This window comes from Micromys minutus, assembly GCF_963924665.1.
Source record: "Micromys minutus genome assembly, chromosome: 8".
Classification (NCBI taxonomy): domain Eukaryota; kingdom Metazoa; phylum Chordata; class Mammalia; order Rodentia; family Muridae; genus Micromys; species Micromys minutus.
Genome location: NC_137977.1, coordinates 62,742,905 through 62,757,460, shown reverse-complemented (window position 1 = coordinate 62,757,460; position 14,556 = coordinate 62,742,905).

Genomic DNA, 14,556 nt, shown 5'->3' with positions numbered 1-14,556 from the left:
AACAACCAAGCACATATCTACCCCCTACATTTGTCCTTTCTGGTTGCTTGGAAATAGTGTGGTGGTGCAGTAGATTCTAGAGCCAGAAGCCATCCTGCAAATGTAAAGTAGAAACAAAGCTCATGGAAGGAAAGGAAGGCCAGTGTGCCTCGGAAGTCATACTTCATGCCAAAGCAAAGTTTACTTAGTAAAGAAGAGGGAAATGGAAATAAGACAAAAGAAATTTGATTGAAAGACAATGTTAAAAATCCCAAGGCTTGCTAGTCAGCAGGCATGCTTCCACAGTGAACATGACTGTTGACTGAGCCTACCTGGTTCTCACCTTCTATTTTGTGCACTTTAATGGGTATTCTGTGGACACACTAGTATTGAGCTACAGCTGAGAATTGCCCATAGGAAACTGGCCTCCCTTTGTGAGCTGTATGGTGGCCACGGTGGGCTCCTCAGGAGGATGCTTTGGAGAACAAACCCTTTCCCTTTTCTGAAACAATGGTTTAACTAGGGATTTTGTTGTCAGCATCTAGATCAGCAGGGAAATTGTCTTCTGAAATACAGGGCACTTGATTTTGTGCTTGCCTAAAATGTATGTAAACAGAATTTCTTGAAGTCAAGGTAAATGAACTGTCAAACTAACTTCAGTTTCTCTAAGCAGGAGAGGATACACGATTCGAAGATTTCCTGTGGACCTGCCTCAGAGTTTCAGAGCACCATGCCCATTGTGAAAGGAGGATTTCTATGTCATCTCTTGTTTGTATCCATTCTAAGCAGCACTGAATCCCGTTCTATAGACAGACACCCTCACTGCAGTGCTCATGCTTATATTTCCCTAACCGTGAAGATGGTGGAATTGATGATATGACTCTTAGCATTTGACTGGAGATTTTGAAATTGTTCTCTGTCTCCTTTTGGAAACTGCATCTTAAAGGTACTTTGCCAAGCTTATGTGATGGCTTTGTGGGTAAAAGTACCTGCCACATAAGCCTGGTCATGTGACTATGATCCCCCGAACTTAGGTCAAGGTAGAAGGAGAGAATCAACTCCACAAAGTTGTTATATGTCTCCTAGACATGTGTCGTGGAACAGGAGGTGTACATATACAATAATTAATAATAATAAATAATATGGTATATTATTATACATAGTCCCACTGCCCTCAATGTCCTCATAGTCCATCCCAGATCTGATTCTTAATTTTAATTGGTTAGATCCATTCATAGTAGATGCTGATTTTATTCTAAATTATGATTTGTTAGACCTATTGTAGATGCTGATTTGATTTGATTCTTAATTCTAATTAGTTATATCCATTCATTGTGGATGCTTATTTGATTCTTAATTTTAATTAGTTAGACCCATTGTAGATGTTGATCTGCTCCTTAATTCACAGATTGACTTCAAAGTCCAGTCTCATGGCTTTCCACTTATATTAATTCCTTTTCTGTTTCTGGAATAAAATATCCTACCCCAAATCAACTTGAGGGAGAATGTGTTCACTTGACCTTACAGTTCTAGAGAGACAGAGCCCATTGTGATGAGAAAAACACGGGGATACATGCAGGTAGAGAAAGTATAGCAACAGGAACACAAAGTTAGTGGATCACATCATCACCTCAACTCAGGGACAAGAGAGAGGGAGAACAGCAAGTGGAGCCAAGCTATAAAACAACCTTAAGAAAGACAAAGCTGGGCAAGGTTGACATTCTCATGAACCAACTGATTACAGAAATGAAGTAGTCAGTGTTAATATGAAGTTGCAGGTCCACAGCCACATCAAGATAGCTGTCTTAGTGGAATACTTCCTCCATCAAGACTACATCCCATAAAGGTGCCCTCACACACAGTGGCATCTGTGGAGTACAAAGAGTATTAGTCATAAGGGCATGAGAACACTTTGCAACAAGACCACAGCAACATGTTCATGGCACATGACAGTTTATACACTTTTCCAGCCCTGTTTTCTCTGAGTCTCAAACATCACAGTGCAAACATCACATAATTAGTGGGAAAAAATAATGTGCATGAGCGTCATTACAGATATGTTCATAACCCACATTCATCAAATGCACTCTGCTTCTTCTAAGCTAGATGTGACTACTTTTCTTCTTTCTGAGGCCTCAAGCATTTACACTTTCCTGAGATGATTTGGCTAGAAGCCCAAAGAAGGCAGCAGCATCCTGTTGGCTCTCTGGTCTGCCTTTACAATTCTTTACATGATGGATTTGGCCAGTATTGAGAACTTGGAGTTTCCTGTTAGGGCTCCCAGGGAGATTTGTTGTCAGTGAAGGAAGACTTGGCTATCCACATCTGGGCCATCATTGTGGCCATTGCCCAGAGAACATCAGTATCTCTTCTTCCCTTTGCTCAACGGAGTAGTTATTGCATTGACCAGAAGCTTGATGTACTTTATGTTGACAGCTTGGAATGTGATGACTTTTAAACATATGGGCAGTTTTGTTTTTACTATAGTTCACATAATTCTAAATGATGTTACAATTCTTGTTACCATTTATATACAATTGGCTTAGCATCAAGCTTCATGGCAGCCCTCAAAGTCACTAAACCCACGGAGCTGTCAGACTTTTGACAGCCAGTCAGCCCAGCCAGAAAGAAGACAAGACAGCAGTTTGGGACCAAAGTTTTATTTTAATAAGTACAAATATCAGGACAAGTAAAATGGGACAAACACTTACTGCACTACAATTATGACATACATCTGTCTCCAAACTGTGAGACTTTCTCTTATCACTGATTCTTGTCACATAGTAGTAAGTAGTCAAAAGGTGGTTCGTGTCTTGAGAACTCTCCATTAAAATTAGAATGAAACTCTGCTGCTTTGGTGTTTATTCAAGGTACTCCAGAACGCCCAGACACCTTTTACTAGCAACCAACCTATTCTTCCATCACTGCAGATACCCTTATATTCTATCTGGCTTCCTACCAGGTATGATGACATTTGAGTAATCTGAGGGGCCCCATACTAAATGAATGCATTTGCCATATTTCAGTTGCGTTCTCTTGCTATAGGTCATGACCAGCTGGGGTTACTGTATTCTGTTATGGCCTCCTTTTTATGCTGTGCCTTATGTTACTAAGTGTGGGCCTGGTTAGTACACCATCTTGGAGTGCCCCATACTCTTGCACCTAATGGAAATAGCAGCCAGTATGTGAACATCTTGCTGGAAAGTGCATCCGCCATGACGTTGCTGTAGACCTGCAGCTTCATACTAATACTGACTCTTCACTTTGTTTGTTTGTTATAAGACAGTTTCTCTCTTTAAGAATCCTGGCTGTACTGGAACTTGCTTTGAAGACCAGGCTAGGCCACAAATTTATAGAGATCTGCCTGCCTCTGCATCGCAGGTGCTGGGATTGAAAGCATGTACCACCTCACCTGGCTGGATACATTTATTTTACTCGGATACTTCAAGAAAATGTCAGCCTTGCCCAGATTCATGTTCCAATTTCTTACATTTCTATTTTAACTTTCCATAAAGTGGCAAAAGGAAACTTGCTTTAATCACCACTTTTACGTTTGGATTTTCTTAATTTCTCCAGAGGAGGAACTAGCACACTTTATAGTAAGAAATATATATTTAAGTGCAGTAAGAGCTCACACAGGCAGTACTGTGTAAGCTCCAGAGGGAAAATATTTTGATTTGAATTTTGACTAGACACTTACTAGCCTTCTATTTATGACTTCAGTGTTTGTCCTTCTGTGCCTATCCCTTAGTTTCTTCATATATGTGAGATTAACAAAAGAAGGGTCTGTCCAGCTCTTATAGAGTTTTGTGTAGATTAGATGTGACTCATGTCACAAGGTTTGCAGTTTATGCCTATGTTGGCAGCATCCAGTACTCTTAATAATATCTACATCTTTTAATAATATTGGCACCTTTTAATAATGTTTTAGGTGTACAACATGATAATAATTTGCATGATCTTGATTAAAAGGAATTTGCTTTTGAAAGTTTACTATATCGTGACCTAAGTGCCTGGAATACAGTTGATGATAAGAAATCTTCCTCTTTTGATGGAGCTTTCAATCAAGCCATTTCTCGGGTGGGAGGGGGTTCTGTTTTGCAGTATTTCCAATGCCTTATGCATGGTTCTCACATCTGATGTTGAAACAGCACAAAATTGGTAAAACAGTGTCTTAACAGGCATATTGCCTCCTCAACGTTATTAAGATTTGTTGGACACATTAATGCCAATGTTATATGTGCACAAAGACATTCCTGTGTTGTACATGCACAACGAGTGTTTATGACCTCGGATCAAGAAAACAAGTATTCTTAGATCATTTACTGCCATACTTGGGGCTGCTTAGCATCTGGTAGAAGCCATAGGAGTGTACATTGCCTGGATACATAATCAATGATGAAAGGAGTTTGACTAATTTGAAATTAGCCATGTGCAGTTATCTTCTTTACCTACATTTCCATTTCAATATTTTGCAGTAAAAAAGTTAAAAGAAAATGGAATTGATAAAAATCATGCCCTTCAAAGTCAATTATTGCCATATATCAGGCTGACAATGGTAAACTCTAATATGACCTTTTTTGAAACTTGACCAAGTTTACTCACGAACAGCCCTTGCTGATAGTATTTGGTGGCACATGTTATTCTAACATTGATACCTGTGGGTGTTCCATGTCCCCAAGTTAGCTTGCTCATCACTGACTGCTCTGCCCACTCACTGTCAAAGCTGGTCCCTACTGTCTCATCTGTTGTAAGGTTGGGCTTCGATGAAACTCTAGTCACACATAAACTCTGAATTTCCCTTGAAACAGACCTAGCATAGGACCACTTGGTTCATGTGTCTGTCCTGATCTCCATGGGGAAGATTTCCTTAGGTTACATAGCACACATGATCCAGTCCTACTCAAGACCATGGTCTCACCACTATATAGAAGCTGTATCCCTGAAAAAAAATCCATGTGTCTCTTCTTCTCTTCCCAAAGATACATCTTCACCTCAGCAGCATCTAGAAGTTTGAGATCAAACTTATTTATTTATTTATTTATTTATTTATTTATTTATTTATTTTACTTATTAAGAGCTCAAACATGAGATCTGTTCACTGGATAGCACTTTCTACTTATTCTTCCAAACAGAACCATAAAGGAGACAAAAATAAATAGATCAATCAAACTCACTTCTGGCTGGGATATTGGAAAGGCCTTTGTAAAAGAGATCACAGGGGACAGAGGAATGGCTTTAGAGATGTGATGAGCCTGGGTCTGCAGAACACATGGCAGAATAATTTTTATAGTTTGGACCCATCATTTCTTCCTATTTAAACTCACGCCATTGGGCTACATCCTCCTGGCACATTTCACCTGGTAACGTCACAAACCAGTGATCCCATGAATAGATGAGATTTGGAAAAGAAGAGATAAACATTGGGGGGGGGCAGAAGAGTATTTCAAAGAATGTTCAGGAAATGACGAGTAACCTATGGACAGGTTCCTGAACTGCACAGGAAAACACACCGTGGAGGAAAGAAACTGAAGTAATAGACTTTATCTTGAGAAAGAATGTGGCTGCTGTCCTGCGATTTCTGGAAGCAAGAATGCACATCACTGAATGTTTGGACATGAATAGGAAGGGATTACTACCTTGTAAGACTTTTAAAATATCAAAAGAGGTTGGTACAATGCCCTTCAAAATGGAGATTTCAGGTTAAAGGGCAGCTGACACAAAAGTGACAAGCTATGGAGTCATCCTTGCAAATGACCTCATAGAACATTTTAATTCACTAAAGATAATTAGATTAACTTATGATTTTCATCATCACTGCTGCACTAATCAGTTACTATGGACTCACTGCTAATTTTTACATTTTCTTCCTCTTTCCTGGTAGGGTGAGTCAAATACAATGTGAGTAAATGGTTTAGTCTGGAAAAGTCTTAGGTAGTTTATGCTTTAATTATCGGGACAAAACCATATCGGTTGTAAAAGGAGTCTCAAAAGATACCAGTGATAAAAAGCAAGATAGGGAATAGAAAAAAAATAAGTAACACCCACTGTGTCCTTCACAGGATTTAAAATCTATTAGGAAAGTCAGATAGTTATAGGCATTCACAGTCAAGATTAATAGTGGAAGACTGGAACAGTGACTCAGAGAGAGATTCTAGGATCTGGAGAGTAGAAGAAACTATGGTGAAAGGTAGGAATTTTAGAGTTACTGATCAAGACACAGGATGTTCAGTAGCATTTGAATATTAATGAAGTAATTAACAGTTTTAGTGTAAGTTGTTCTTCTTTTCATTTTTCATTGGATATTTTATTTATTTACATTTCAAATGTTATCCTCTTTCCCAGTTTCCCCTTCAAAAACCTCCTACCCTATCCCCTTTCCCCCTGCTTCTATGAAGGTGCTTACCTACCCACCATTCCCACCTCACTGCCCTAGCATTCCTCTACACTGGGGCATCGAGCCTTCATAGGACCAAAAGATACTTAAACATTTTTCCTTATTTTAAATTAAAATTTAAGTTGATATCTTGCAGTTTATTTGGCAACTCTAATCAGGGCACCGTTATATAAAAACGTTCTGCCTATCTCCTCAAAACGTCTTTAGAAAAACAGAGTTGTCAATGAAGATACATTATGCTGGAGAGAAGGCTGGCATTTTCAAAGGGATGGTGAATTAAGTGGGTAGGCTGTGCTGGAGACATGTGGAAGACAAAGGTGATTATGGAGAATTTGCCAATTAATTACACGGAAATTTAAAACCAATGCATCCAGTGAGCTGTGGGCTAAAGATATGAAAGCTAGGTAGATATGATCTTTATAAAAGTTCATGGTCAATTAATGCTCAAAGAAATATTAACAGTAATCTTGCTCCTCATTTACCGATGAAGAAATGCAGCTAAAATCACAGAGGGCTTTGATCTGCCAACGCTTGAGCCAGCGTTCTTTCTGCTTCATTATGCTAGTTAGATTGTTTTCCCTATTTCTCAAACTAGTAGTCCCCAAACCAGAAAGAGGCCAAACCAACAATCTACTGAGACCTGGCGGTGAGAGAAACAGTAAGGTTCTTTTCTGGGTTCTACAACCACTCAACTCTACAACTCACTCCAACCACCTTTGACAACTTTGGAAATCTTCCTTAGCTGCTCAGCTTTCCCTTCAACCAAATGTCTTTCATGAGCCTTTGGTGGGGCAAATTACAACAGATGTTCTAAGAAGTAGAGAGAGGCAATTTTCCTTCAGAGTCTGGTAGTTGTTTTTTTCCACAATACCAAATTCTCCACATGGAGATTTGTGCCAGAAAATAATCTTCCATGTGTATCAATGCCGGAAGCAGTGACTGGCCTGGGTTAGGCATGTAAATAATCTTTGACTTCAAAGAGTCGCCCTGTTAGTTACTGCACCCCCTCTTAGCCTCTGCCTTGTGTTGATCTTAGAGATTCATATTAACTTGGACCTGGCAGTTTGGCTCATGTGACCTCTGGAGAATAAGCTTCCTTCCTCCCTAAGCCAACAGATATGTTCAACCACCATGAGAATAATTTACTGTACTGTAACGTACTGTAAGGAGTACAATTATTTGTGAGATTAATTCGATGTTTCTCTGTAAGAACAATGATACTTCTTAAGTGTAGCATCATTAATGCAATGAAACAATGAAGGATCTAAAGAGAAATGCACTCTCAAGACTCATAGGAATATAGAATTTATTTTATAAAAATGATTTTATTTGAATAATCATGATCATTGATGGTAAATAGATCTTTCTCTAAGTCCATTTCTTATAGATGGCTCTCTCACTTGTCTGTCTGTATGTGTTTGGTGACTGCCCCCTAAAAGAAGGTCATGGCAAAATCCTTGCTCTCCAACCTTCCAATTCTGACTCATCCACAGATTGTCTCAATTTTGATAGAAAATGCTTCATAAAGTGTAATCATTAGAACTGTACCACCAACATACATACACAACACATGCACACACACACAGAGAAACTGCCTAAAGACAAAGGCTTGTATTTAGCATGTTTACTGTCATTCAATAAATACTAACTTGGGACGGCCAACTGACAAAGGCTTTTGTTCTAAGTAAGCTAGCAGAGGAAGAAAAAGTAATGGATCAATGTCATACTGCTTCTTAAAGGGCAAAAGCAAAAGCCCTGTACTGCCATTTGTAAGGTACTATTGCAATTAGCTGCCCCAAGCCATCTGTTACTCGACCATAAGAGTGTCAAACCCCTAAATGGTGCTCTGACCCAGGTGTTGCATGAGGAATTTTGAAGCAGTTGTCAGTTCAGACTGGATGACATTGGAATCTCTCCCCATCTCTGATATTTCCTGGCCAGACTAGGGTACTTAAAGGAAACTGAAACCTGGCTATCTAGAAGCAAGGACATAATGGCAGCCACAAGGCATTAAACAGGATGCTCAGCTTCAGTATCTGTTTAAATATGGGAGGTCAATGGCAAATTTAGCTTCGTGTTTCCTTTGAACAACGATTGTACCTGAGGGACTGTGTATAAAGCAGAAAAAGTGAGGCAAGCAATTGGGGGCCAGAAGGAAAGAGGGGGTAAATAGAAGAGTGAGAGAGAGAGAGGGAGAGAGCTTGGGAAAAATAGATCATCTGTTGTGGGCACATATGTGTAGGGCTAATGTACTGGAAAAGAGGCTAATGCCTTGCTTCGGTGCGATGTGTGAAGGTTTAGATTCCAACTGAAGCTCAAAGCTTTGAGTGGAAGTACACAAATAATTTTCAACTATTTTCCATCAGCCAAGGGCTCATCTATCTTACAGCAGGTGAATCCGAGCTCAAAAGTACTTCAGCAGCTTGTGTCAGGACACACAGCTAAGAAATGGCACAGCTTAGACTGAAATCAAAGTCTCCTGGAGTTATTTTCATTAGATTGTTGGTCAGGTTTCAAGTAATATTCTGTATGTCATCTTTAAAGACAGGATGGTGAGTCTTTGTTCCATGTCAGCATTACCAGGTCAAGTTTTGCATGGGATTATACTGCCTTCCCACCTCTGAGCAGCCCCTGAACTAGACTCGCCATTTCTATTTTTAAAGCACAAGGCAGATCAGGTATGTGCACCTAGGGAATGAGACTCTTCCTTGGCAGGGAGCATGTCACAGCCGATCTTTTCCACCTTCCCAATGTCTCTATTGAGAGTGACATTCACTCTACCTTCCCCCTAGCGATGACAGAGTCCTGACTGTTTTCTTTGTCTGTCACTGGGTTTCCAGATGACTGGCAGGTGGTTGTAAGGACAAATTCCTCCCTGACAATTTCCCCGAAATCCTCTTCTTCACTCTACCATTTCCCTAACTACTGTCTTGGGAGTGATTGTTCTGGGGACCACGATGGGAAGGTTGCACAACGTCTCTAATTTGCACATTTCTTTTAGAACTGGGAAAAATGAAGCCCCACTTACAGAGAGTCTGCCAGAATCACAAGTTTAAAAAAGGCAGAGTTTGAATGTCAGTCATAAATTATATCCTTCTCTGCTTCTTTCCCCTTCTAATAATAGACTCGTGGACCCTTTCTCTACATAGACATGCTTACATGCATATTATTAGAAAATTAATGGAAGAAACAGTCCTGACTAAAACAATAAGGACTGAGTTCTAATGCAGAGTGTAAAAATTGTACTTATGTGTGTATAGGGTGGGGTTCATATTTAAAATACCTGAGGAAAAGTTACCTCACATATGAACAGTTAACAGGAAGAAAGAAGCCCAAAGACCCTTTCATGAAAAGATATGTGTGCCCATATATAATAAAAAAATAGAAATGAAAAATTACACTGCAAAGTCATTTTTTTTTTAAACTTACAAGATTGGCAAAATTCCACAAGATCAAAGCATGCCCTGTCGTTAAGGCTGTGGGAAGCAGGCTCTTTTTATACATTCCTGGTGGAAATTGAAATGAGTAAAATCCCCACAGAGGGCAATTTATTGGTATCTGTCAAAATTACAAATGCAAATACCCTTTGGCCCAAGAATACCACTTTTAGGAATTTATATCACAGATATACTTGCCCATGCACACAGAGGCATACTTACAGTGTTGTTTCCTGTTTATAACAGAATGTTGGAATCAAACAGAATGTCTGTTGATTAGGGACTTCAAACACATCATCGTATATTCATCTAGTAAAATTCTGTGCAGCATGTTTAAAGGGGGGAAGCTGTCTATATATTGATGTTGAAATATTCCTATGATACACTAAGTATTTTTAAAGGAAGTCAGAAAATAGTGTCGTAGGGAACTACAATAAATTCCTTCTAAAAAGGGGGCAGAGAACAATTAAAATATAAAATATCTCTGAGAGAAGCAGGACGGGCCAGCAGACTGTGGCATTGTAATGCTCCTGAGGCTTTTGTGGGATAACTAGGCAGGTGGGAAAGAGGAGTGCATCTCTTCCCTGTGTGCTGTTTAGCTTTTGTGACTTATGAAAGAATCGTGTTCTACTGAAGAGAAAAGATCATAGAGGTAAAGTTTTTGAATCAGCTGCATGGTCATGTGATAGACCAGTAGGAAACAGAAACTGGGGCTCAGCAAGCCAAAACCCCAGCTATTCAAAGTGATGGATTACAACCGTGCAGGACATTCCACAGTGCAAACTTATGACTGGGCCATAGGGTTAGCGCCTGTAAAGACCTGCTATGATGCAGAGTCTGTAAGGGGTTCCTGTTTGATCAGGGAAGTAAAGCATGAACGGATTTTCTGTTTTCTCAGACCTTGGCTGGCAAATGAGCATAAAAATGGACAATCTCTCTCTGTGTCTAAGAAAAATATATATTCAAAATAAGAGAAAAGCCACTATGCTTTTGCATCATGATCAGACTGTTAATGAGCCTAGGGTAATGTTCACACGAGCTGTCCCCTTCTCAGCGAACGTTCTTCAGCAGCAGGCACTGTAAGGGACACTTGTGAAAGACAAAGCCATCAATTCCACTAGCGGCGATATGCTAAGTCCAAGCTTTAAATCCCAATTTGACAAATAAAGCAAACACTCATGGAGAATGTGCCCAGAGTTCCTTAGCTACTGAAGAGAAGGAGCAGTGGTCTGAACCTGAGAGTCTAGTGCTATGAGTTACAGAACTGCCTGGGTGTTCTCCTTTCCTGATGGACAAGCATAGGGGCTGCATTGTGTAGGAAAATTTCCATAAAGATGGAATGAATTGTCCAGCCTGCTTTTCCCTTTAACTCCTCCCTTTCCCAACTAAGACTTCTGCCCATATCTTCTCACACAAGCCTTACTCAAAACTTTACGGTTCTAGGACTCTGGACCCAGAATTTCTTCTCCGACAACCATGACCATTGGCAGACTCTCCCCCTCTAGATGTTCTCTTTATACTGAGAACCGGCTCAGGGTTGCTGGGTAGCCTCTTCACCTACCAGTCAGTCCAGATCTTGGCCATGCTCAGAACTAACCCAATTCTCTCCGAAAGTTAACTCCTCTGTCTTGCAGGTTTCCTAGACACCCAAATGAGTCTATTCACCAAAGATTCACAAACTCGCTAATTAGGCCCAAACTTAGTTTTGAACTCCGGACCTATATTTTAGCAGTGCCCCTCTGCTTTCTTACTTGAATGTTCATGGCTTGCTTATCTAAAATAGTGCTAAAATAGACAATTTTTTTCTTTATAAATTTAGTTTTTAAACTCATGTCAGTAGAAATATTTATCACCTAGCGAATGTGGCATCTCTGGCCCCTGGTTTCCATCCCAGACTTTTGTCTTTTTCTTGTGCTGTCGATCAAATCTAGAGCCTTCTGTGTCCTGACTAGGTACTCACCACTAAACTACACCTTCAGTCTAATTCTTGTTGTTTTTATTGTACCCCTAAACTCTCTGTTGTCTTTCACTACTACACACACCATCCTGGAAGAAGGGACCATCCTTTTTAACGCATGATACTAGCCTCCACATGATTCCCCTGTGTCCACGATTGACTTGCTAATCAGTTTGCCTCTCCACTTGGGGCAATTCTGCCAGAATAGTACAGTGCTTAAAACTTAATTAGTTATATTTCATTACTTTTTGAATAAATCCTAATATCGGTAGTAAGATCTGAGTGACCCCTGACATCAGCATCTTTACTTAGAGCACTGCATCCCACCCTTTCTCTTTCATTTGCCCTACTGTCACAGACTGTCTTTTTAGCCTAATCTAGCATCTCTGCATGTGCAGTTTCTCCCATTTAGAATGTGCCCATCCCACTGAGGAGCTCCCAGTTACCCTTTAATTCTCAGTTTAAATAGCAGTGCCAGACAAGTCTTCCTTAATCAATCCTGAGATTGGACTTGTTTCCTTTCTAGAATATATTACCCACCCCATTACTCCTTCTCAAACAGTCCTCAGAAATTGACAATTATGTATTTATAAGATTGTGTGCACCTCTTACAGAATGAGATCAAATATATTTTACAAGCAATTTGTCATCAGTGCTAGTGTGGAGTAGATATGTGGTTGATAGTTATTGAATGCCTGTCTGCATGAGTGGATAAATGAGAGAGAATGACCTAGAGAACATATTTGTAGAAGTAGGAAGAGTCAGAATACTGGTCACAAAATAGCTTCTGGTTTTCCATGAGTTTCCCCTATTCATCTTTTTACTTTGGAAGCCAACTTATATGAAAAAAATACCATATTAGAGACGAAAATTCTTAGGATCTGAATATGCCAGCCCAGTGTTTAAACATAGGGTAGAGACCACACTCAATAGGACCAACAGAAGCTACAGGGACCAGTGTGGTACATCTGTAAGATACTGCTGGATTGGGCTCCACTTCTCCAGGAAGGAGAAGAAGCCTTTATTGGGATTAAAAAACACTTCAACAAATCATTCCAAAAACAGTGGCAGAATCACGTACCAAAAGAATAAAAACAGACAGCAACGCAATACACAAAAACAAATGTGGACTCTCAATAGAAGCAACAGCATTTACTCTACTTAGTAGCTGACAGTGGTATTGGGAGGGACGGTGCTGAGATGACAGTGGTCGGGGGAGAGACAGAAAACACTCGGGAGCAAAGCACATGTCTCTGCCATCAAAGGACAACAGAGACATCACACAAGATTAAAGGAATGATGACGAGGGTGAGCAGAGGAAGTTTCCTCATAATATGAAGCAAAAAAGCAAATGCAATCATGGTAACAAGAAAGAAATGCACGTGCTTAAGAAAGGACCCCAGAACAATCGGAATCCAAATAAGTACAATAGCTCAGGTTTCGCAAACCCTGCTTTTGGGAGGTGTGTGTTACACATCTTTTGCAGTGGTCCTTCCTCGCTGATGCAGCACAGAGCAGCTAAGTGCAATGTTTAGACCTTCTCTACAAAGGAGGAAAACCAGGTGCCAAGATGAGAAGCAATTTGCATGAGGCTCTGCAGTTCACGCGTAGTCTTGATGTTTGCCCTGGCCATTTGACTCCTGGGCTGTGTTCCTAATTATCATGATTAATTAAAAAAAAAAATGCTTGAGCAGAAGAAAGTGTCTGATCATCATGTAGATAGAAGGAGTTAATCAGCTTCTTGCTAAAACTGATAATTAGAATACCACAGATTTACCTCCAGAGAAATCTGTACAGCTGACAGTTGCTAAAGATGTCTGCTTTATCCTCTCAACTTCTAATGGAAGCAGGGGACTGTCTTTTATCTCTAATTCTCTCACCTGAGAGTAATGGGGAAGCCTTCTCAAGGATGCCTGAGAACTCCCCGGTAGCAGCCTTCCTCCTGAGGGTGTTCACTTACTCCCCTGCCTTTCTACACACTGCGTGTTCCACCTTTTTGAATCCCTGTGACAAACTCAAGCCCCTTTCTTTGTTTCCACAGAAACACGTTTGGCAAGGCAGTGAAAGGCCCACTCCCCTGCATGATTAGAGACAGACACAGAAAAGAGTTGAGAACCTATTACAAAGCCCATCTAGGCCTGGTCTCAGACTCTGACCCTTCCTCCCTCTGTCCTAGCCCGGTCTTTTCTACCTCCCTTCTACCCCTCCCCGGTCTCACAGAGACCACATGAATAATTTCCCCTCCAGAGGAACTTGCATTCGTGTCTCATCTTCTGCCCAGCACATAGACAAACATTCTCTCAAAATATACTCTCTCCAAAGCAAAGCACAGGTTCCTCCCAGAAAAGATTATGTGAGTAGTGCTTTTTCTATCCCTTTAATAAGAATAAAGCTTTCTGGATGTGTGTATATGTATGCATACATGGTACATGTGCATGGACATGGAGATCAATTTAATATTAGCTGTCTTCCTCAATCTCCTCTCCACTTTATCTGTATATGTAAGGTGCATATGTGACATGTAAGCATTCTTACACATGCTTGTTTGTTTTGTTTTGTTTTTAATACATGGTCTCATTGTGAGGCTCTGGCTGTCCTAGAACTCACCGTGTAAACCTGACTGGCCTTATCTCATAGAGATACATCTGTTTCTGAAATTAGGGGTGTAGACCGCCACATCTGTGATCTGTGTGTGTGGAGGCCAGAAGTAAACATCAGCCATCTTCAAAGGTCTCCTCTTATTTTTTTGAGGCATGGTCTTTCACTGAGCCTGGATCTTTTCAGTG